Below are 24,840 nucleotides of genomic sequence, written 5' to 3'. Positions count from 1 at the left end.
ATCCCTAGATTACTTCCCCTTTTTTTTTATTTCGATTTTAATTTTTATTTACATCTTTATATTCAGTCTACATGATAAAAATCAAATTCTAATAAAGTAAAATATGGTTTTAAAATGAAGAAAACCCCGCTGTTCAGTTGTCAACTTAGCCCTTTACAAAAAATTGTCGAACGAATTTTTGGCGAATATATCATGCATAAAACATTTTATCTAGCAACCCGGCGCTCGCCAATTGCGCGCCAATCTTTCTGATGGGACGGCAGCAGCATATGGTTCGGGCGAAACAGCCAAAACATAGGGACCGGCCGAAGTGTATGCAGCCGCGCGCTCTTGCTTGTCAAAAGTGTATAACCGTTTATGTACGCTTGAACTGAATTTTACGTTAGAGCAAAATCAGCAGTGAAGTAGTGCACAGTGAATTCGGATTTCTATCATCGTGATGCTGAAACGGTGAATCGTCGATATATTTTCTGCCCTGAATATTATCCAGCATTGCTATCAAACATGTAGCAAGAGGTCAGGTAAGAAAAAATTCGACTTGGTCTGACCTTTTACTAGAGGGATTTTGATTGTGTTTTGTTTATGTTGAACTTAACGGTGAAAGAGCATGTGGCTCGGTATTTGCAGGAAAGAGAGAGAGGGTTCGCTTCTTTTTTATTTTAATAGATTTCGACTTCGTCTTCTCATAAAGAAGCATTATTTTTTATTTGTAATTTGTTTTATTTAATGATTATTAATTAATAAAATAATCTGAAATTTCGCTTAAATAAGGAAAAAAAACCTTAGTTTTGTTAAACATTTTTTTTTTTGTTAAAATAGTTTTATGTGTTTTTTTTAAATCTAAATGACTTATTAATTAAAAATGAAATTACTCATCTTTCTGACATTTGATTCAATTAGGTGTATAAATTATACCAAATTGATGCGATTTCAGCCCCTTGATTTTACGTACGCATTTCATGTTCTTAAATGATAGTGAATGAAATAAATTATTTGAGCTCGAATGCACCATTTTTTTTTTTTTTTGTAATTTAACCAAGCAATTTATCGTAATTTGGAATCTAATTCTGTAATATTTTCCGAAAAATGTGGGTTATTAACAGAGAAAATGTTGTTTCCTAATAATGTCTACGAAACAAATGATCAACTTTTATATCGTATAATTTAAAAAGATATTGTTATAACTTATATTAAAATTGATATTCTGACGTGTTGAGCGTAATGTTTCACCAAAATATAAAGATTTATTAAATATTTGCTGTGTTGGTTTTTTTTTTTCATTTATATTAAGTTTTATAATTTTTTTATTGATCTCTGTTATTTCCTGTCTATTTATAGAAAAACTGCTAAGTAAACATAAGTATAAAATAATTAATTTTTATTTTTATTAAAAGCACTATGATAGAATAACTGAAAAATTAATCTAAAAGAACTTCTATCTTGAAAGAACTGAAACATTAATATTTTTTTTTCTTAACGAGATACAAAATAATAGTAATAATTTAATATATTCTTTCTTATAAAATTTGTTTTGATCTCTGTTAATTGTGATGGTAACTATTCATTAATAAACGTAATTTCCAAATTATTGTTAATACATTTTCGTAAACTGATAGTTTCCATTTTAATACGTTGTGCATAATTATTTTCATTATATGATAGAATTCATTTTGTTAATGTATTTCATTATTTCTATATTTAAAAACTCAGTGTCTCTTTGTCATTCTTACAATTGAGTTAATGGCATAGATTAATTGTATGATATTTAAAATATGATTAATTCTAACAATTAAAAAAATCTCAACAACTATGGAGGAGGTACGGTTGTTGCATTTGTCCTCGTAAGTGATTGCAGATATTTATTATGGGTATTTTTATACAAACTTCCCCTTATGTGGCGGCAAGGTCCCAGTGGAAAAGCGATGGGACTTTTTGATCTTGTATATTTATATGATGGCTGCCTGAAAGGCCTTCTTTAAGCGGAAGCTTGGGGGTCGTCTATCGATTTGCGCATGCTTTCTGAAGAGCAGTGATGAAGCCGTGTGCCTGGGATTTCTGGAGCCCTCTCTTTTCCATCCCTCCTTCCCTTTGTCCCCCTTTGTAAGGGAAAAAATAATCTCAAGAATCATTGGTAGTGAAAGCCAAATAACCATTTATTTAAGATTTCTTTTAATGGCGAGAAAAAATCTAATTGTCCTATTACTCAAATATATCATTTAACTTGATGCTTTGGATTATAATTCTTCGAAAAACCTTTTAACCAGTTTTTAGAGTTTAAGCGAAATCGTTTAGCATGGTGGCATAATTAATATTTTTGCATACAACATTTCATGAATGAATGAAAATTATGTTTTTTTCCCTCGAGGGGATTACGTAGTTAAAATACCAATAATATCCCTGCTTTTTCCCTCGATTAATTCATATAATTTTTAATTAAATTTAAAATTTTATTAGTATTTCATAAAACCATTTGTTTTTTACATTGTGTTGGAAAAATGGATCCTAAATTATTTGTGCATCATAATGAAATCCAAAATTATAGGGAAAAAAGTCTTAAAAATGCTTTTTTGTATCTTTTTATTTTAATTTCTAATTTGAAGCAAGTCTAAATTATGGTTATGAAAAAAGTGTTTTTAATAATTAAGTTTATGAAACGCAAACAAAAAAGTCTCCTAGAAAGATATTTTTCTTTTAGAATTTTAAAAATAAATTTTATTTCTTTAATTTAAATTGTAAATATTCTTAAAGTGATAAATATTTCAGCTGTTCAGCGGTGTTCTAAAACCTATTTATTTAGGTATGTATACAACCAGTACAAAATGATACCACACACCGAAGAAAATAGTTTTAACGTTAAATGAGGATTTTATAAAATCAAGGATTTAATGCCTGTATATTAAAATTGCAAATAAAACATAAACTCAAAAAATACACAAACTATAAAAAAAGGCTGTTATTTTTTCCAACATAACAGTTTAATATCGTTAACGTAGTCACGTCAGATTTTTTTTTAAGCCAGCTAAAAATTCTTTTCTTATCTTTTATCGAAAACTTCCATACCATAAACAAATGAATCAGTGGGAAGTCAGAGTGGAGTGTTGACCCGCTAACTCATAGCATTGCTCACCTTTTTGAAGTTTTTATCAATTCACAGAAAAGTCTCTTGAATCTGTAGTAGAATTAAGTTTTCCACGGAAGATTAATCCTTCATCTGATGCAATGCATAACTGTTTCCAATAATATCTTAATTCCCTGCATAAGCTCGTTTCATTGGAAGTTTTTGGCTCAAGCACGTATAGTACACGCTCTATTTATGATAGGTAATCTGTCTGGTACTATGAATGGAAAGATTTTTTTTTTTTTGAAGCCATCGGATAAGTTACAAGTGTAGATTCCCAGAAGTTTGTTCCATCGATTGCAACTTCTAAGTAACGTAATCCGCATTTTTATTTTCTACTGTTTATTGATTTAAGAAAACGAGAAATATTCTAACACAATACCAATACATAACTTAAACCACCAGAATTCCATCTTTAGTACAACTATTGCTATGTTTCATATAATTTCAAAACTTATGCGTGATTTCTGTAATCGACTCTATTTAAACTATAAATTCCTGTGTACTAATTTTAAATTGCATTAAATTACATTCTGCAAATCTCTCTTTAATACATTTTAGAAATGTAACTCTTAACGTATGTTCTAAAAAAAGCATTCAGTTGTGTATAAAAGAACTGATTTTTGTACGATGTACTTTAATGTACCCCTTTAAATAATCAATAGAAACATTTTGGTCAACTCAAAGAAAAATGTGTAATGTAGTGTATTTAATTAATAAAGATTATTTGAGATAGATAAAATGTAGTAATTAGATATTGCTTGATACGGTTTATGGAGTGTACATTAAAACATTTAAAAACACCAAACATTAACATTATTTATTAAGCATTATTAATTATTATTAAACATTAACATTAAAACATTATTTATCATACTTTCTAAATGTTATATTTAGACAATACTTGAAGCTTGTGTTTGAACTACCTACAATCTATAGTCTGAACATAATTTTGAAATTTTACCCCATGAAATGGTAATAATTTATAAAATAATTATTTTATGTTAGTAAAAAGGTTAAGTTATTAATAATCCATCCGTTAATATATAAATCATGAATATATGGTTCATCGTTGAATTTTCTTTTAAATTTATTAACAATATTTTAATTTAACCTTAACTATTTATATTTTATACCGAATATATTTAGTGTTACATTATGTATATTATATTTAGTGTCATATTATACATATATATACAATAATTAATTTATTTAATGTCACATATGGAGTCATATTATTGTTTTAACAGAGAGAGGGAGAGAATGCGAGAAAAAATCAAAATACAAGACTAATGATTTCCGCAGCGTACACTGTTTAATTGAAGCAAAAAGATGCAATAACTCATGTTCTAATTTTCTAATAGCTCTGTTAAATACATATTTCTTTTCTGTGCAGTAGCTAAAGAACCGAAAATATGAATTAATGAGTATGGCATTTGGTGTCATATGTTCTTAATTTTTTTCCGCGAATCGCCTGCTAAATTACTGTGGAGTACGCGCTGCGGAAATCAATAGTCTCTATCCTAGAAGCAGCTCATAAGATCGCGTAAAAACAAAATAAATCTAATTTAAAATCCAAGTTTACGACACGGAAAAGTTGCTACAAACTGAGAGAGTCGAGATATTTTAATAACTTGTTTGGAGTGTTTAACGTTCACAGCTGGAATAAAAAATTATTTCCTATTGGAATAGTTAACTAATTCCTTCACTCGCCGCGTGCGTTACTTAACTTCCAGTTTGTTTTAAAAAGGAAGATATTACAGAAGCAGCTGCTTACGACGGCAATAAAACGAAAGAAGGTAGGTAGTTCGGGCAAAAAGGAAGAAAAACAGCAACAGTTAGAAGAGGTCACTGATGCCGGCTGAAAAATAAAACAGCTGAAATAAACGGGTTCCTACGGTCACAGTTACGAACTTATGGCAGACGGAAAAAATTTTAAATAAAAGAATTTCTCTAGGTGAAAATTTGTTTTAATACGTTTTTGAAGATAGGATGCGAGTTCATTTTTTTAATCCAACTGCAAAATATTGTTCTTCCAGATTTATTTTTGTTGTTAACTAGACAAATACTTTGAGATTTTTTTTAAAAATTTCAGTAATGTTTTTGAAAGTATTGTTTGAAAACTGTAATTTATTTCCTCTGTAGGCCGAATAAATTCTGTGTTCAATATCTAAAATATATATTATCTGTTTTATGCTCTTCTCTATTAAAGGATGAATTTTTTTTAGCGTTTTTTGTTTGTTTCTAACGAAAGGTCTCGAAAATAAGCTTCGATGTGTTTTAATAATCAGTTGCAAAAACTGCCGACCTACAATTTTTATATTAATTAGTTAAAAAGTTCCCCCTCTCTCCTATTGGGAAGCGTAGTCTGATTAAATTATTCGAAGTGTCTTTATAAATAATTTATAATGGAAAACAAATATTTTTTAGAAATCAATCACATTTTATTTCTTATTTTTTCCCCGTAAAATTGCTTTTCATATGAAAGAATCAAATCACTTAATTTTCCATAAGCCATTCTCTATGTTCGTAAAAGAGTTGATGCCTTTTTGTTAAATGTTCAAAATTGAATCAATACATATAAATCATCGTTCTATTTAATTTTGAATAAATTTTTTTGTCGTTATTGTCTTTATATAATAAAATTACGGGCTTCACATTTAATAGTAACTGAATTTGAAGAACGCTTAAAGCTCCACGAATCCTTACGATTCTAGTTTTTAAATTTACTATTTTCATTAAACTGATTAACACTAAATGACTTTTCGACATATGGTTTTAAACCATTTATCAAGATATAATTATTTAAAGTTCTTTTTCTAATGCGTTAACTTCCCAGTGTTCCAGTTATTTTTGACAAAGTGTGGATTTGGTACAATTTCCGAAGACCCTTTTAGTTTTAAATCTTTACGCTCCGAAAAGTAATGAGATACATTATTATAAATATGTGAGTATAAGGATTACATTTAATGCTTAGAAATCTCAGAAATAGTTTTACTATTATACGACTTTTATAATAATCATTATCCAACAAGAATGCGAAAACGATGCCCTTTGCACAGTGGCAGACTAAGCATAGGAGTGCAAGGAGTTTAATTTAAAAATTATATATTTTTTCTTATTTCGATGCGGATTTTCTGCTTCCTTACTTATATAATAAGAAGATTTATTCTTCATATATCATAAACAGTCTTAAAAATAGTTGATAGAATTTTTAGAATTATGTTATAAATGATATAATTGGAATTAGGTTCGAAAGCAAAGCTTTAATGAAACCGTACAGACTATTCTTTGATATACATATTAAAATTGCAGATTACATTTATAAAACAATGCACGGTTGTTGATTGCACTTACAAAACATCGGAAATAATTAATAGCAAGACTTATTAATCATTAGTTAAAGTTTGACTAATGATCGGAGTTGCATTTTCATGGTTATGTGAATGCTGGCAGAAGCCTCTTTGCCTGTCTCATCACATAAGTCAACATTGTACTCATTGTATCATTAAGCTTCTAGTTTCAGGAGAGTTGACGTCACTGCAACAGTCACATAATTCATCCAAGATTATTTGAACGGCATTTTGTTCTCCGTGATGGTTATCTTCCAAGAATTTTTCTGTCTCTCTGAAGACAAGGATAAGAATCTTTTGAATATATTAATTCAGCTGCTCACATTTCAAACATTTTTATGGAGAAATCCAAGGCCAGGTTTAACGTGATACTGAAATTATATTAAGATGTGGTAATGAAAAATGGTCCGTTTTATGTTTGTGCAAAAGCTGTATTAAAACATCGTTGAAAAAAAAAATCGAATATCTTTTGTTAATGCTGGTTTCTTTTTTATGAAAATAATTTTTACCAACTAATGCCTTAATGAGTAAAACTATCATAATATTTAACTAAGCCTTTATTTTTTAATCTGTTTATTTAGCCTTGTGTTACTGTAGTTTATTTCGTTTCCTATTTAATCAGATGAACTTCTGTTACATTTTTGTCTTTGTTTGTTTCTTTTTTTTTTCTTTTAAGTTTGCCTAGAGTAAAAAGATACCCCAAATGTTCGCGTGTAATAAATAAAAATGTCGCGATTGCTCTGATTTTTGCAAAAGCTGAGAGAAAGCATCGTGTATGAAATGACATGATAAAAATGGATATCTTTTTTGTTAAAATGAAATTAATTATTTGCACCTTGGCAGAATAATAGGTACTTGCGTAGAAAATGATTATATATGAACATAAAAAAAGTGACGATTTATTTCTATTCAATTTTCTTTTAAAAGCTAAGAGAAAAGCTAAAAGAAACAGAATTCAAACATTTATTTATATTTAATTAATCTTAACTTTGGGATATGTAAATATGAGTATTTATTTATTACACAAAAAGTTGAAAGTTCGTAAACTACATTTTATTAATCAGAATGATATTTGATTATTTTTAATCAAGTATTCTTTGTTACTAATTTGATTTTGCTTCTAAAAACAGACTTTTTAAAAAGCATCGTGCCATTTGTGATAAATTTTCCAGTTTTAATCTCGTGAAGAAAGAAAGAATATTTCAATTCTTAAAATTAGTTGAAACAAACCTAAAAGCAATTCTGTTCCGTTGACATATGGAAAAAGATTGACAATAACATGATTCGGTTACAACTAGCAGCTGCAAGAGAGAGAAGGGGGGGGGATGCGTTATATGACAAATGAAAACTATCTGAGCAGAGAAAATTCATCATGACATAGCTGATGTGAAAAGATAATGAAGTCTCCATCTTTCGAAAAAGGCTCGACGTAAGTGTAACTTTCCATTTTCTTCTCTTTCCTCTCACTTGGTTCGACGTTTTAGTCTATATTTAGTAACATTTCTAAATCGATTTTATACTCTTTTATCTGTTTACATTCCCCATCACGTTTGCAGAATCTAAAATAAATTTTTCTCTCCTTTTGCATTTTTTTACCCGTTTGCAAGCAAAAAGATCTCGTATACTTCAGTTAGTGAATTGGGGGGGGGTATAATTGATACAGGATTACACTAATAGATAATTTGAGTATAAGGGGCAAAAATATTTTAATATATGAATGGGTTATTTAACTAATTTTTGATATTTTAATTTATACAATATGTACTATATTTCATTTTAATAAATAGACTTCATTATACTAAAATAAGGATATTTGTTTTGACATCGTTATGTATAAATGCGTGTGAGTAAGTTTTCGACTTACTTTTGTTTTGTTACTTCAGTTTGAATTTTCAATTTATTTAGATAAGACGAAAACGATATTGTAACATTCTCCAGAGACAAATTTTTCTTATGTTAAAATAAATTAATTTAATTTTTTCGTATGATTCTGTTTTATTTTTTTAAATTGGTGATAATTCACTGAGCCAGGATAAAACCGACTTCATCAATCAAAGTTTTGTCCTTAACATATTTTTTTTTTCACTCAGAAGGGTTTTAAGTTGAAGAAAGAGGAAATATCCTCTAATGTATCAGTGTCATTAAAGACGTTAAATTCATTCATTTTAAAGTTTATACACTTAAAAACCTTATGCTTATGTAAGAAGGAATATCTATTATTTTCTTTTTACTAAAGAAATGCATATGGTAAAAGAAACTTGCTTACTTGTAATTTGTGAAAAAAGGATGCAATTTCAAACTAAACGATATTTCAAATAAAACAACATTTCTAGAGAAAGGAAGACATTTTATTTTATTATTGGCGCGCGTTGAATCAAAACATCCATAATGTATTTTTGGCTGGATATAATACTTAAATGGTTGGATATTATACGCATTTCACTTCAGAGCATATTTAAAAATCGATCTATTTTTAGTTGTTAATGATTCGTTTAAATCATCATTTTAAAATATTCATAAGGTTCTGGAGACTGAAATTAAGACAATCTTACATGATGATTGTTTAAATGAAATTAACCGAATTACAATGTAGACGGACTTTTTTTTTCACTCATTTGTGTGTTCATTCATTTTAAAAAGTTTGTTTGGTCGTAGACACGGAAGAAAGTCATTTTCCTTAATTAATGAATTCCTCGTTATTTTGTTACAAAATAACTGACACCTCGTAAAGGTTGAACGGTTTGATAAATCTTTAAAGATTCTTGCTACTTATATTTATAGACCTACATTGCATAATTAAGGAAATGGTATCTTTTTATACACTGTTTTTATTCAAACATTTTAAATCATCGCTACATCTTTATCCGAAATTAGATCATCTTGATAAATGATGCTGTTGAGTATTTTAAAATTTAAAATGGAGTATATTAACCTTTTTCATTCACGGTTCAATTGAAATCGAAAATTGTTGTCACAATCTTAAATTAAAATAGAAAATGAAACTTTACTGAATAATGAATTAAAAGGAATTACACAGTTATTCATCAAATTTATGAGCATTAGATGATAAATTTTGTTCTCTAACTTCGAAGAATCGAAAAGGGAATATGTTGAGCATTTTTCTCCATCTCAATATTATTCCGTTTTAAATGTCTTGTACGTTGTATAATGATATCACAACCATCTATATTTTAGAGAGTTTTAATTTCTGTGTATATTAAATGATAAAATTTAATATTTTCTGTTTCGTGTTCTAATGAATATGCTCATGTTCAGAAACCAATTTCCACAAAATATTTTGAGGTGCGTTGAGTTTTTTTCTTTTTCTTTTATCGTTTTAACGAAGCTTTATCGTAGAACTTAACCTTCCACCTAAAGAAAAACGTTGTTTTTTTGATTAAGATCACAATTTGAAACAACTTAATATGTCACATCGCTGAAACCTTAATCATAGCAATTTCTTAATTAGCTATGGTAAAGCAGTGGTTTGTGGGACTATTAAGCAGGATTTTTCTTTGAAACTGATTTATCTTGTACTTAATCATAAATAGTTGGCGGCTCTAAAAAGAATGTAAGAATGTGAGTACTCAGCATAGCAGTAAAAAAAAAAAAAAAAAAAAAATAAGTAGTAGGTATCTAAGTCACCCACGCCCAAGATTTTCTCTCCCCCTCTGTCAGCTGGATCGAGACACACCCTCCATACCATCTGAAAACGTGTGTTGATTGATGTTATCAAGCATTGTTATTAGATATTTAACTAGACAAGAGCACTTTCAAAAGTGTAAGAACGTGCACACGAATTTTTTTTTCTTCAGCTTTTTCTAAAATATATATGTCGAATTTATTTTTTACATTCGTCCCCAGCTACTTGATATAGCGGTTCTTCAATCATCTTCAAGCAACTGTTGGAAGGTCAGTTATCGTGTAATTTTTTTTTTGTAGACGATCAATTCTGTTCGGAATCTGTAGTATATATACTTAGAAAATTGATGCAATCGTACTCTTAAATTTTTTGGGGGATTTTTTTTTCTCTGCTTAAGTATAGTCAGTCTTCTGTTGTTTTAACGAAACTTTATCGTAGAACTTAACCTTCTACCAAAAGAAAAGCGTTTTTTTTATTAGAATTATATTTGATTTAGATATTACACCAACTATTTGTTAATTTTTGAAAGATACTGCCAAGCTTTTGTTTCTATATAAGTCGTGTCTTCGTCTCCGCGGAAACAATAATCGTGATACTATATCCAAATAGAATTGAGAATTTCATTCTCATTAACTTCTCAATCAGTTTTATCTTTATATAAAAATATATATACTTAAAATATTATATATCTTTATATATATTTAATAATCATTATTAAAAAAACAAAATTAAAATATTTATATATGCTTAAAAAATTTGATGCACTCGTCCGTGCATTTTCTTTCACAAAAATATATTTTTTATGAGGAGTTTCATTTTACTCTCTTTACTTTCATATTCAAGCAACTGTTGGAAGGTCAATCATCGTGTAATTTTTTCTATAGGCGATCAATTTTATTCTGATCTGTAGTATATATATTTAGAAAATTGATGTAACCGACTCTTAAATATTTTCAAAAAAAGGGGGGGGGATTTTTTAATTTAATTTAATTTATTTATTTTTCTTGCATATTTTGAAAGACGCTGTCGAAATTTTGTTGCTGTATAAGTCGTGTCTTAGCCTCCACGGAAACAATAATCGTGTTGCTATATCCAAATAGAATTGAAAATTTAATTATCATTTACTTCTCGATCTGTTCTGTCGTAATATACTTAAAACACTATATATTTTTATATATTTAATAATCAGTATTAAAAAAAATTAAAATATATTTTAAAACATTTGATGCACTCGTCCGTGCATTTTCTCAAAAACTATTTTTTTATGAGGAGTTTCATTTTATTCTCTTACTTTCATTTTAAAATAACTATTGGTGTATTATTGAAAGATGCAGTTTAATTCTCAATGCCCCGTAAGTCGTTGTTCCTGCGAAAACAATGATCATGACGGCATATCCGGGATCGGGATTTAATTCTCATGAACTTCTAAAATCCAGTGAACCCTTTAAATTCAGTATTAGGATCTTAACTCATCAATCAATTTTTCAGTCATTTCTCTTGCTGGAATTTGCAGAATGGTTTGCATACTCTCGCTAAATAATAATAAATATTATGTTAATAGAAATGATTTTACTTTTATTTTGCTGTGATTACTTTTTCGTGGTTTTCCTTTTATCTTATTATTATTTATACATTTTTTTACTTACTTTTAAATAAATTCAATTTACTTTCAATCCTTACTGAAGCATTAACCCAATATCAAAAAAAGTTAACTATGATTGCTTTTATTATTAAATTGAATTTGATTTTCTGGTTGAATAAATAATTGTGATGGAATAACCAGAACCAAAAGCTTTTTCCATTTTCTAATTGACAAAGGTTTATCATTTATTTTATAAGAACACAATTTGCCAGAACTTTAACAAACATGAATTTATTTAACCGCAAAATTATTCGGGTTTATATTTTGTGGTTTGAAATTGGAGAAATTGTACACATGGAAGATCCTCGTCACAAAATTTCCTATTTTTTTTATTATGATAATTATTTTTAATGATAATACAATAGAAGAAAGATCGATTGTAGTTTGTGTTTTTATAAATGAACAACCTATCTCTATAAAACATTAAAAGAATTTATACTATAGTAAATCTAGACTGCTAAGAACAATTGTTTGTACTTTTAACTGAAAAATTATTTCTACACATTTTCAACAGGACTCCTATTTCTATAAATCGGGTTTTCAAACATTATAGATTAAAACAAGGTTTCTATGCATCGCATTTGGAATTACAAATTTTCATATACATACAAGACACCCATTTTTTTACGAAAATATTATTCGTATTATAAATTAAATAGAAATACTTCATTTATCAATGAAAAAAAGTTAATAGGTAATAAAAAAAAAGTTAAAGAAGCATGGTAAAATTATGATATACAGTGGTTCAAATCATTATTAAAATCTGTTTAAATGCAACTTCAGACACATATCTATTTTTTTGTAATCATTTTATTTACTTTTTCTGTCAACTTTTTCTTTATATATTCTTGATAAAATTCTTGAGAAAAGAATTTCATCTCATGATTTTGTTTTTTAAAAAGGTGATTGATTGCATTTTATTTTTATTGAACATACATATTACATCAATGTATAACATCTGCCTGGAAATTAATTTCTCTTTTATTTCGAAAGTAGTTAATCTCTTTCTTATTTTATTTGTTTAAATTTAAGGGAAAGAATTTTAACGTGTTAATTATATTCTTTTAAAGAAAGTTAATCCCTAGATTTTTTGTTGTTGTTATTTTTGATTTAAAACCTTCATCAGTGCGTTAATTCAACACTCATTTATGTGTTCTTTTTCTTTTAAATACAAACTGATTCCTTCTAAAAGAAATTCTAAAATGTTATTTCTTTTCCATGTTTTATCTATCATTTTATACATTTCCTACTAGATTGCAAAAGAAGGAAAATAATCTTAGGTGTTGATCGTATTCTTTTTAGATATGATTAAGATCATCACTCTAGCTTGATTCTCTTTCCCAATTTAGTGCTTGCGGATGTAAAACTGCCTCTGCTGTTCAACGTGTTGATTGAACACCCATCGATGTGTCATTTCTGGCAGGAAACTGATTTCTTCTGTGGCTAAAAGTTTCCACGTGCGAGACTGCTTAATGAGGCTTAACGAAGCAGCTGAAGTGCCATTGCACTCCAGCCCTGGGACTTTTTCAATGTGTGAAGTGAGCGAAATTAATGTTCAGAAATGAGTTTGCTGCCATCGATTTCCTGATTCTTTTCCCCCACATTCCCGAGTTTCAATTAGATGTGGTTTAAGAAACTCATTGCTTTCATAAACATTTGAAGACGAGCATTGCCTCTTCTTCCCTTTCCTTCTCTCGTGAGGTGTGATGTTCTGTCAAGCATAAAATGAATTCATTTAACCTACAGTGATTTGACTGTTGTAAGATTTCTTAGAAATGATAAAGAAAGAAGTTTATTTTCCTTTCATTTTGCCAGACTTGGAAAAAATTTCCCCTCGGAAATCTCCCCTTGGAAAAGATTTCGCACGGTGTATTTCTTTCTTTTTTTTTTTTTTTTTTTTTTGATCAATACAAATATTATTGAAATATCTTGGAAAGATTTAAAATAAATGTATATTTTAAATAATTATTGATATTTTAAAACAATTACGAATTTGTGTTTTAGGATGTTTAGTAATTATTAAAAATTTATTTTAGTTTAACGAAAATTCAAAATGATTTTAAATGATCATTAAACTATTAAAATTATTGAAATGACTATTCTGAATCTTGTACTTTAAATTAAACTCGGGAAAATTTCAAATTATTAGATGCCATCTTCTGTTCTTTCATGTAGACATATCAAGCATTTTTTTGAATTTTAAAAGTATCGCGGTAGATAGTATAATACTTTTTTCTTTTATCAGAAACAATATTAAAGTTTTTAAAGCTTTAATTTGTTTTTAGAAATATTATGTTGAGAATTGGTAATTATATTTAACTAAGTTTATATAGAGCGTAGTTTCCAGAATATCTTGCGATTGTTGTTGTATCAGGATTTTTATTCATGGAAATAATGATTATTTATGCCTGATTTCAAAATTAGCTGTTTAAATGTGTATTTTATTTTTATTTTTCTCCAAAGATAGACAATTTTTTCACATTCTTACACAGGGTGGTGGTCGATTTAATTCGACTTTGAAATACTTTAAACAAAAAATATTTTTAATTAAACACAAACATACTGAAGCTTACAGCCCTCTTTCTCAAAAAAGAGCTTTTGCATTTAGCATTATTTTATAAATGACAAAAGTTTTATGTGTTAAATTGATAGCAATAAGTATAGTGGAACTTATGTAAAAATTAATATTGTAAAAGTAGACAAATCTCGAAATGTTTGACAATATGAGACTTTTTGTCGACAATATAAGACTTTTTTATGTGTAAGTTTGTAGACAGTGTAAGACTTTTTTCTTTTATATGAAACAATTTCAAAAAGTTTTTAAAGCTTTTATTTGTTGTTAGAAATATTATGTTGCGAATTATATTTAATTAAGTAGTTTAGAACCAGAATATCTAGCGATTGTTGTTGTATTAGGATTTTTATTCATGAAAATAATAATTATATATGCCTGATTAAAACAAATTAACTGCTTAAATATTGTATTGTATTTTTATTTTTCGTCAAAGATAGATAATTTTTTTCGCTTTCTTATACAGAGTGGTGGTGGATTTAATTTGGCTTTGAAATAACTTTAAATAAAACAAAATTAATTAAACACAAACATTTTGAAGCTTACATCACTCTTTGTAAAAAAAAAGCTTTTGTATTTAGAGTTATTTTGTAAATGACAGAAGTTTTATATGTTAAATTGAAAGCAATAAATATATTGAAACTTTTTTAAAAATTAATATTGTAAAAGAAGACAAATCCCGGAATGTTTCTTTTTCTATTTGCTATAGATCGCATAAATTCCAATAGCGAAAATGAGAAAAACAAACTTGTTTTATTTTCTGAATGATTTAGTCAATACATTCACAAAAATAATTATGCTACATAATTTTGCTTCTACATGAAATTGTGCTATCCAGATTCTTCATTCCACCCAAATGATACCTCTCCTGATAAATGAAATTGCTCCATCGTTTGCTGCATTATTGAAATTAATTAATCTGTCCATCGATCATTTTCGCTATTTAGTCCATGATGCTCGTCAGAAAAGAGACTAATGGAAAAGCGAAGTCTCCCACTCTGAGAAAGAAAGAAAAAAAGTATGATAAAAAAAAGGAGGGGAAAGAACCGAAAAATCACATCATGAGCGTGTCTCTAGTTTAAAGGGCTATCTAAAAAGTTTCTGTGAAAAATGGTTTCCTTTGAATTATCATCTCGACGCCCGAGGGGTTGACGGCTTTACTCCCCTCCTTCATGCTTGAATTCTCATATCGATTTCTAAAAAAACGAATCTCGACTCCATTTGGTATTAAATACTGCTTACTCTTGAAAAGGAATTGCTATTTTTACTCTATGCTTCGAATTTGGTACAAAAGCTTAATGGGATTTGAGACAGATGTTAATTTTTTTTGTTTCAAAATCAGCCGCCCTTAATGAAGACTAAAGAGAAATATTTAAAGATGAATTATTCAAGCTCAAATTTTTTATAGAATTATCTTCTTTCTTTTGGACGTATCCTCGGAATTTGAACTAAATACTAAATCGTGTATGACTTGGTGAATGCGAAACCTTGTTCTAAATATATCTTCATTCAGATTTCGTAAAATTCAATTTAATTTATTTTCTTCATCGATACTTCTTAAAGAATTTCATCATTGACACAAATAAAATTAAGAATGAAATTAAATTTGCGTCGAAAATAATTAATTTTGATCTAAAAGAAATAATCGTAATATAAAGATAAGCAACTGTTCGTTTTTACTGTTTTGAAAAAGAAGTACGATTTTTTTCCTTTTTAATTTCTGGTTAGTTTAAGCTTAAGAAATTTAATCATTTGTGTTTCTGGTGGAGGTATTTTATGGATTGAAATTCAAAGTGATCGATTTACCTTTCTGGATTATTCTCGGATTATTCCTGAATAATAACGGTACTCAGAGGAGTAGCAATCATATTCCTTAAATGGATGCAGTCTTTCTTGACTGTTGTCATTCTATATTTATAACTATTCTTTCCAATCGATTTGTTCTTCAAGGACAAAATCCTATTGTTTCAGCTGCCTTTCACTGAAACGTTCGTAATATCTACAGCGAATGTTCCAGCGCTAAAATCAAGTTCAAATTTATCTTTCGTATGTGTCGTACTTAGTTACTGTTTGCATATGAAACTGATGTTAAGTATTAATCTGCTGTTTCAGTATCACAAAAAATAGTACAGAAAAAATTTTGCATTGCATGAAGGTGAATTCTTCTAATTCACTGTCGAAACTAGAAAGAAAAATGATTTAATCACATTTTAACTGTAATTTTTCCAAATCTATTAGCCTAAGTTTGGTCATTCTTGGAGAGTAGTTCTTGATTTCTGTAAATTTTAAAGAATTTTTCTCTAGAAGGTTTTCATTTTTTTTAAAGTGAATAATTTATAAATATTTGTTAGAAATATAAAAATGTTCAATTATATATGAATGATGGGTTTTATTGCAGTTCTATTTTTTGCTGTGATTAAATTTGCTATTGAAAACTGGAAGTCTTGAATATATGGAATACGGTCAAGTACCTTTTTTGAACAGAATACAAGTTTTAAATCACGTCTTTTTTTGCAATGCTTTTGAAAATATACTTTATAACTTAATTAAAAACTATTTTAGCATTTTATTGGTGGTTATGATATAATTCTAAATGATAAGTACATATTTTTACTATAATTCTAACTGACAAATACAAATTTGTACTATAATTCTAACTGCTAAGTGTACGTTTGTACTACAATTCTAACTGATAAGTACGTTTGTACTATAATTCTAACTGATAAGTAGAGGTTTGTACTATAATAATTCTAACTGATAAGTACAAGTTTGTACTTTTAATTCTAACTGATAAGTACAAGTTTGTACTTTTAATTCTAACTGATAAGTACAAGTTTGTACTTTTAATTCCAACTGATTCTTATAATTTTGTTCTTTTCCTAGGGAAAAAAACTTCATGGTAACTTTTATAATTTTCTATATTAATAATGAAGTTGAATTTAGTTGTATTAATTTGTTGTTGTATTAGTTAGAAATCGGCTTACAATTTTCGTCTCGTCTAGATAAAGGAAATAATTGATGTAGTAATGGAATATTTCTTATCAATTTTTTAGATGTTTCATTTTGGACGAAATGAACGATGTCCAGTTTTTCGATAGTTGGTATCCTGCATATGCCGAATTTCACAAGAGATACAACATATGTTTTCAGCATATTTTCTCCTGAATCCTTTTAAACCGTGGTATTTCTCCTAATTTTCAGTTTGTAATACAAGCTTTTATGCAATTCTAAATTGCAGCAAACTTTTGATTCACTTCATTAAACGTTTCAGAATCATGCGAAATGTTCTCTTGTGAATTCAAGAATTAGCAGAGAAATTCTGATGTCATGACTTATTTTATACCAGCATTTTTTATTTTTTAAAATCCCATTTTTACTCCATTTTTTTATAATCCCATGTGTATCGTTTCTCTTTTCAACTTGAAATGTAATACCACGATAATTCGGTCAAAATAAACATGTCAGCGAAAGCAACTGTATTTTATGCCCCTCTAGGCATAATTTATCAACCTCTCTTGTTCCCCTTGAGTAGAAGAGACTGATTATCTTTTGCCCGATGGTTCAGTAAATTGAGTCTAGAGCTTTCACCATTGCTTCGCAGCCCACATAAGTCGACTCTTCTTAAGTTATTTTTTGTTTCCAAAGTAATGGCAAAATTGTTTGGGAGCTACTTGAAGAGAATACTGCACAACCTGGACTTTTTGGTTTGCACTTTATTAGAAAAGTGCAAACTTCGAGTAATACATTTGTTCATTCGACCGTGACATCATTAGGGAAAGATGAGATGCATTTTGCTCGAAGCAAAACACGGTACATAAACAACTGATGCGTTTGCGGACACTTTTAGAAGAGAGAAGCCTTTTTCGCCATCAATGAACCTAATTATTTTCCTATATTATTTCGAAATTCTTCATATTTCTATTGCTTCTATTTTTTCAATTTTCGTTTTTATAAGGATAATTTGAAATAATACAGAATATTTTTATATTATTATTGAATATTATTATTTTTTCAAGCGAAACATAGATTTCGCTGAAAATTCAGATGTTGAAGTGAGGCGCAGTATATAGATAATTAGTGCATTTGTGGATATTGCTAGAATTTCTGAGTCCTATTAAAATATCAATGGACCTCAATTTTCTTTGGTTCAGTAAAGTGTATACTTGTATTGTTACTTTTTTTTCAATTTTATATATATATGAAGATAATTCGCCTAGTACCAGATTTTTTTCGTGTATATCCATTGGAATCTCATTAACGAGCATATTTCGTTCCCGATTCTTACAAAACAATTTTTTTTCCCCATAGAAATTCATATAAAATAGGACAAAGCGTTCCGTTCCGGAAAAAAAAAACAACCCTCAAACAAATCTATAATAATGTGATTTATTATTTATAATGCATGCTTTTTTATTTTATTTTAAAGGAAAGTTGTGTAAAGACATTTGTTTTTGGCTACGCTTCAAAATTTAATGGAAATTAGATACAGCATAACTGTTAAATGAATTTGCAACGCGCAAAGCTGCTGCCTTATTTTCTTTGTACTTCACAACATACGATGCAATAATTTCTAACGCTTTCATCGGAATCTTCTATAATTCATTGGAAGGTTGTTGCTCTATTGTGTGTTATCCCCCCCCTCCCCTCTGCTGACCAAATCTCTTCCACAACTATTTGCTGTGGCGCAGAATGCAGTTAATGCAGAATGCTTAAGTTCTTTGGTAATGGTAGCTATGTTCTTCCATCAGCTCATCGATGTCGTTGCTGCCATTCTATAAACTTATAATCTTGTCCAGAGACACAGTCTCATCAACAATGGCTCCTTTAGCTCTTGCTCAAACTCTTCGGAATCACGATCGACAACTCTATCCGATCTGAAACTTCTTTATGTAGGTATAAAGGTACTCTTAAAAAAACAATCAAAACAGACTGATGTATACCAATCCAACATGTGATGTCATGATGTCTCCTCGCCACTCGGTCTGTGAAACATCACTGTGACACTTTTTTTCATTTTGTTCTGCTTGTTACCTGAGTCACCCGTTATAAGAAGAAAATCGTTAAGCGAGGTATGACTGTATCATACTATCCACAAAATTCATTGGTATGGCATTATGATAGATTATGATTAGCATTATGATTGGAGATAGGAATTGAAGATAAAAAATAAGTGTTGTGAAATCGATTGTTGGCTTTCTTTAACTTATCGTTAAAAATTCTTCTATTTTTGATGTCGCATTTAAAAAAAATGGATAAAATTTCCTATAAATGTGTTGATTTGTACTTTGATTTATTTCTTTGTGGTCTAAATAACGAAGTTGCGTACATACATTATTTGTATTGTCCAATTATTATGTAGAAAATGGGGAAAATAGGCAGCGATTTTGCTCAGAATTTCGAGTTTTAGCTTTTAATGTCTCATTATCTGTTAATCATAGGGAGTTAATTTAATTTTGGTAGTACAGTAAATACTCTTGAAACCATTATGCAAAGGCCATTCAAATTGTGTCCAGTGTTGAACGTTATAGAATTTAATAGTACATGTTATAAAATCATATGTTGCTGTAAATCTCTTTTATCAATCTTAATGCTTAAAGAATGGAAATACATAAATGCAAAGGGAGTCTATTGTGAAATCTTCATTCTGTATTTAGTTATTACGACTTACCGTGTTAAGTAATCTTCGTGATTCGGTAGTTTAGTTACTTTTTGAACAATTTTAAGAGGTTTCAAATAGTTGATATTTGCATCATCTTTCACAAAATTGTCGATATTTATCAAACTTCTGCAGTTTGGAAGAGAGAAATACATTACTAGCTTTAAATTATTCGAATTAAGATACTATATTTTTTGTGTTCAAAACGTTTTTGTGCCATATTTTCTCTCATCAGCTTACAAATTTGGGTTAAATTTATAAAAATGTGATTAAAAATAATAAAGAAATTTATTGGAAAATGTCCAGTATCTTTCGATTTTACTTATTAATGAAAATGTTTACAAACACAAAATTTTTCGGCAAGGTATTCGATGATGTTACCAAATAACCATTTTTTGTTGTTGTTGAATACACTCGGCACTGATTTAATTTTTCAAAAAAAAAAAAAAAAAAAAAAAAAAAAATTCTAGTGCATCCCGAAATAGTCTTTTTATTATTGCGCATTATTTTACTCTCGCTGAATGTAGTTGATTCAATTTAGCGGTCAAAGAACTGAAAGTTAATTTTGAATCTTTTTATGAGCTCTAAATGCTTCACCTTATTCTTCCGCTGCAGTAACTTTTGTATCTGCAGAGGATATTATAATAGACAAAGAATGCAAATAATAAAAAGTTTGTAACTTAATAAACTATGCGACCGTGATACATGATTTCGGTGTTTCCACCCTTTTATGTTATTTTCGTATACGCACGAAAACCTTTGAAAAATACATTCCGTGATTCCATTTTAACTGCTCCCTTTTGCTTGACTACTGGACATTCGCATACGTTGCTATTCTTCTTATACCAGTGGAAAAACAACCATCCCTTTCGTTTTGGGTAACTTCTGAAAATGAAAAGAAAATGAAGGGATAGGGGTTAGCTGGGTTTCTGAATATATTTCATTTGCGATTTTATTTTCGGAAAATTTTCCAGTTACCCTACATTTCTATATTTAGAAAAAATAAACTATACAAATTATTATACGGGGATAGATAATGATTTTAAAATGTTTGTTTCGGAAATCTGAACGAAATTATTCAAATGAGCTTAGTTACTTAATTTTTTTTTTTACCTCCTGGCGTCGAAGAAACCTATAAAAACTTTTGATTTCAAAATTTTTAGTACTTTACTCCGAAATTTCTTTTATTATATTTAATAAACGTAATAAAGGGATTTAAACCTTAAATATAACAGAATTATAATTGAAATCAGTATATATATATATATATATATATATATATATATATATATATATATATATATATATATATGCGTGTGTGTGTGTGTGTGTGTGTGCGTGTGTGCGTGCGTGCTCTATTAAACTATTAAATTCAGCAAGTTCCCATGCTCTGAGCGAAGGGATAAAAATACTTAATGCTTACAACATTCTTATAATGATACCTAAAATTTCCTTGCCTAAATCGACACTTGTCAAAGAAGTCTGTGTCAAAATCTCATAGTGAAGCCACTGAAGGGAAAATTTTTGGTCTCTTCTGCTCTTGTGTCGCGATGTAGACTGACCGCTTTCTACGTAAATTATGTCTCCTGTGGTGAAATAAATCGAAAAAATCGATTTAAAATTTTTAAAAGCTTCTTCTATTCGGCCAAGTATCTGATAAATAATTTTTTACACATATATATACGTTACATCAAAAGGAAAAAGACAAATAGAAAGTAATAGAAAAACTTTTGTTAACGGTATCAAAAATTCATTGAATTGATTGGCATTTCAGGAGTTATTCTGGTATCTGTCTTTAGGAATTATATTTGTTTCCACCATTTTTTTAATGTTATTGCTAATTTCCTGAATATAAAGAAACGAGAAAATGGGGGGGGGAGAGAGGAGAGAATTGAAGTATATGGAATAAAGTGAGTCATGATTATCTGATCGGCATTTTTCAACTGTATGCCCTGATTCAATTGCAGTGCGTTTTTATTTTTGCTCATAAATGCTTTAACAACTATCCTATTTACTTTTAAAGAAGTCGATAAACAGATGTACACAAAAAAAATCGAATGGTTTCAGTCACGTTTTTAATTATTGAATTATCAAAAAGTTTAGCTTAAACCCAAATAAAAAAGAATGAACTTATAATATTTTTTTATGCTAAAATCAGGCTTTTTTATGATTCAGACATTTTTACCATAGAAATTACACGATAAATCATATGGTATTTTTTGATAGAATCCTGACAACCATAAACATGTAAACAGCTTACATTTAAAAAATGCTGCAAAATATTTTGCCTTGTCTTGGAAAATAATTAAATACTTCTAAAGCGTTTAAACTTGTGCTCCTGGTTTTGCAGCTCCATTCTATCTTTCACTGCGTGACATCAACTTGCTTCCTTATGTGCAGTAAACTTGTGTTACTGTTTACTCACGTTGACTTAAAGTGAGAATAGCACAAACACATAAAAGCGTAGTTTGAAAATTGAGATAAAATCAACTCTAGAATTTGCTATGAAATTGGCTTATAAAACAAAAAAATTTAAAAAAGAAAATTTAATAGAACATTGGCGTTTTTCACTGGGCTTGAATCTATTCATTTTATAGTGTAAGAATGAATACTCGGAGAAGAAATACTTGGGATGGATATTTAATAGCAGAAAGAAGAGAAGAATACTTAATAACAGAAAAGAGAAAACGATGGCTTAATAGCAGAAAGAAGAGAAGAATACTTAATAGCAGAAAAGAGAAAATGATGGCTTAATAGCAGAAAGGAATGTAATTGAAATGACTGAAAACTGATACGTTGAAATTTTATTTCATTTCGAAAATATCGCCTAGAAAGACATGTGTCAGTATGCAAAGGCAAGATTCTTAATCATCTGGGTTGATATCTTTTGTGGACTGTCTGATTTGGTTGCTTGATAGGAAGAGCGAAGAATGTTCGACTCTTTAATTTTACGACTCGTATATTGGACACAAAATCTGATAGTAAATCAAATACCTTCATGCTGATGTTGACATTTTGAGAGTTGAATGCCGGGTTAGCTGTCTTCTTTGACATTTGATGGTTGTTTTAAATTACGGTGCTCATCTCTTATAGCCGAGGGCAAAATTGCCAGTAAGGCTTTAATTTAATAAATCTTAGTTCATTATTTTGACTTAATACTTTCAATACTTAAAATACCTTTTTTAAAATGGTCCCAAAACTGTTTTAATATTGATTACATGAATTTTTCTTAAATTAGTTTTTTTTTTGTATAATATCATATTTTCCTATTTATATATCGCACATAAAAATAATTAAATTCCTTATCTATTTAAAAGATAAAACTATAGTATGCATTCGAAAGAAGTACTGTCTATTACTTTTATTATTACTTTCTTTTTCATTTGTTTAGTATATAGATTTTTTGTTTCATGCGCTTATAAAAACTATAAAAAGTGCATGTTCTGTCATGTTGAAAGCTGTTAAAAACTTTTACTAACATCTGTTTCAAGATCTTATCTTTCTGACTGATATCAGAATTAGAATATTTTGTAATGTCTAGCCAAGTGCTTAAAAAGGAATATTATATTATAAATGCTAGTGATATTATTAAATACTATTCGTTTTTTAGAATTTAAATAATCAAAGCACTTATAAAAAGCAGGTATTGAAAGTCAAATACTTTCAACGATTCTTGGTTCTTCGAACAGTTCTGGCCATTTGTAGCTGAGTTCTCAAGAGTTCCGAATTTTGTCGAGGGACTTGTCTTGGATTACGTGGTGAACGAAGACTTGCGTGTGAAAACCTGTGAAGCGTTGACTACTTTCAAATCCATCAAGAAGTCTGAAGACAAAAGTCAAATTGCTCATGCATGAAATTCACAAAGGCTTCAAAGGGTTACGGAAGCAGTTGAAACTCTGGAGTAATGCTTGATTCTTGTCTTTGACGGATCGTAAACTGAACTAACGATTTTCAGAAGTTTTTTCCAGAATTGCCGCTTTATAATTGGCAAATCAGGATGAGAAAAGTTCCACAAAACGCGCTCTTATTTTTTCTGCTCTTCTGTGTTCTCCACAATGGAAGTTTAAACATTAGTTTTTGGTTTCTGTGTTGAAAATTGAAGGCAAAGTTACTTTGTCGAAAATTTTATTTTGCGATCATTAATATCGTGGTTTTTCTTTTGGTTCGTAACGGTCCATTGATCTTCATGTTTTGTTGGTTTCATTGGTGAAGCTTAAGCATAACGTAGTCCAATCTCTTGCATATATTTCCTGGTTTTGCTTTTTATTTCAAATCTGTGAATGGTAAAGTTGACTGTCTTTCTTATCTCTTGTTTGTTTGTACAGTTTTCGGAAAATAATACTGCCATCGGAAATACTGTACTTCCTGTTTGAGGAATTTCTTCTTTTTGGCTTGAATAAATTGTGATTCTCCAATATTCTTCATAAATTCATGAAAAAATTATTTCATTATTTTTAATGATGCTAATGTAGTGAAATTCAAATTCTGTTCAAATCTATTGTTTATAACTCATTTTTCGTAGCCATTACTTTCAATAGAAAGTATGAAGGAAAAACTATATTTTCTTTAAAACGATACTAATCACTGCAAAACTATACTATTATTATTATTTTTTGTATATGTGTGATTGTTAAAAGATAACTTATTCCGTGGACATAATTCATCCTATATCCAAACCTTGTCTATGTTTGATTATAACTTCATTATCAGATATAAAAGTCATCTCCAATTCAAATTATCTTGTTCGCAACATGGCTTAATCGTCAATGAAATTTTTAATTTAAACAATGATGATCATCTTGCAGTTTTTATAGGAAAAAAATAGCTGTCTTTTAAAAAAGTTGCATTTATTTTAT

The 24,840-nt window shown here is 28.7% G+C and overlaps 1 protein-coding gene across 1 annotated transcript in view; it reads left to right on the top strand.

The window, feature by feature from the left end:
* Positions 1-285: 285 nt before the first annotated feature.
* Positions 286-24,840, top strand: part of LOC129958281 (uncharacterized) — a 130,198-nt gene continuing 105,643 nt past the window's right edge. The window contains exon 1 of the mRNA XM_056070619.1: positions 286-521. The gene's annotated coding sequence lies outside the window, so the exon portion shown is untranslated. The remainder of the gene's footprint in view (positions 522-24,840) is intronic.

The sequence above is a fragment of the Argiope bruennichi genome, chromosome X1 (assembly GCF_947563725.1).
Source record: "Argiope bruennichi chromosome X1, qqArgBrue1.1, whole genome shotgun sequence".
NCBI lineage: Eukaryota > Metazoa > Arthropoda > Arachnida > Araneae > Araneidae > Argiope > Argiope bruennichi.
Note: the sequence above shows the minus strand (reverse complement) of the source record. Positions and strands in the feature narration are given on the sequence as shown.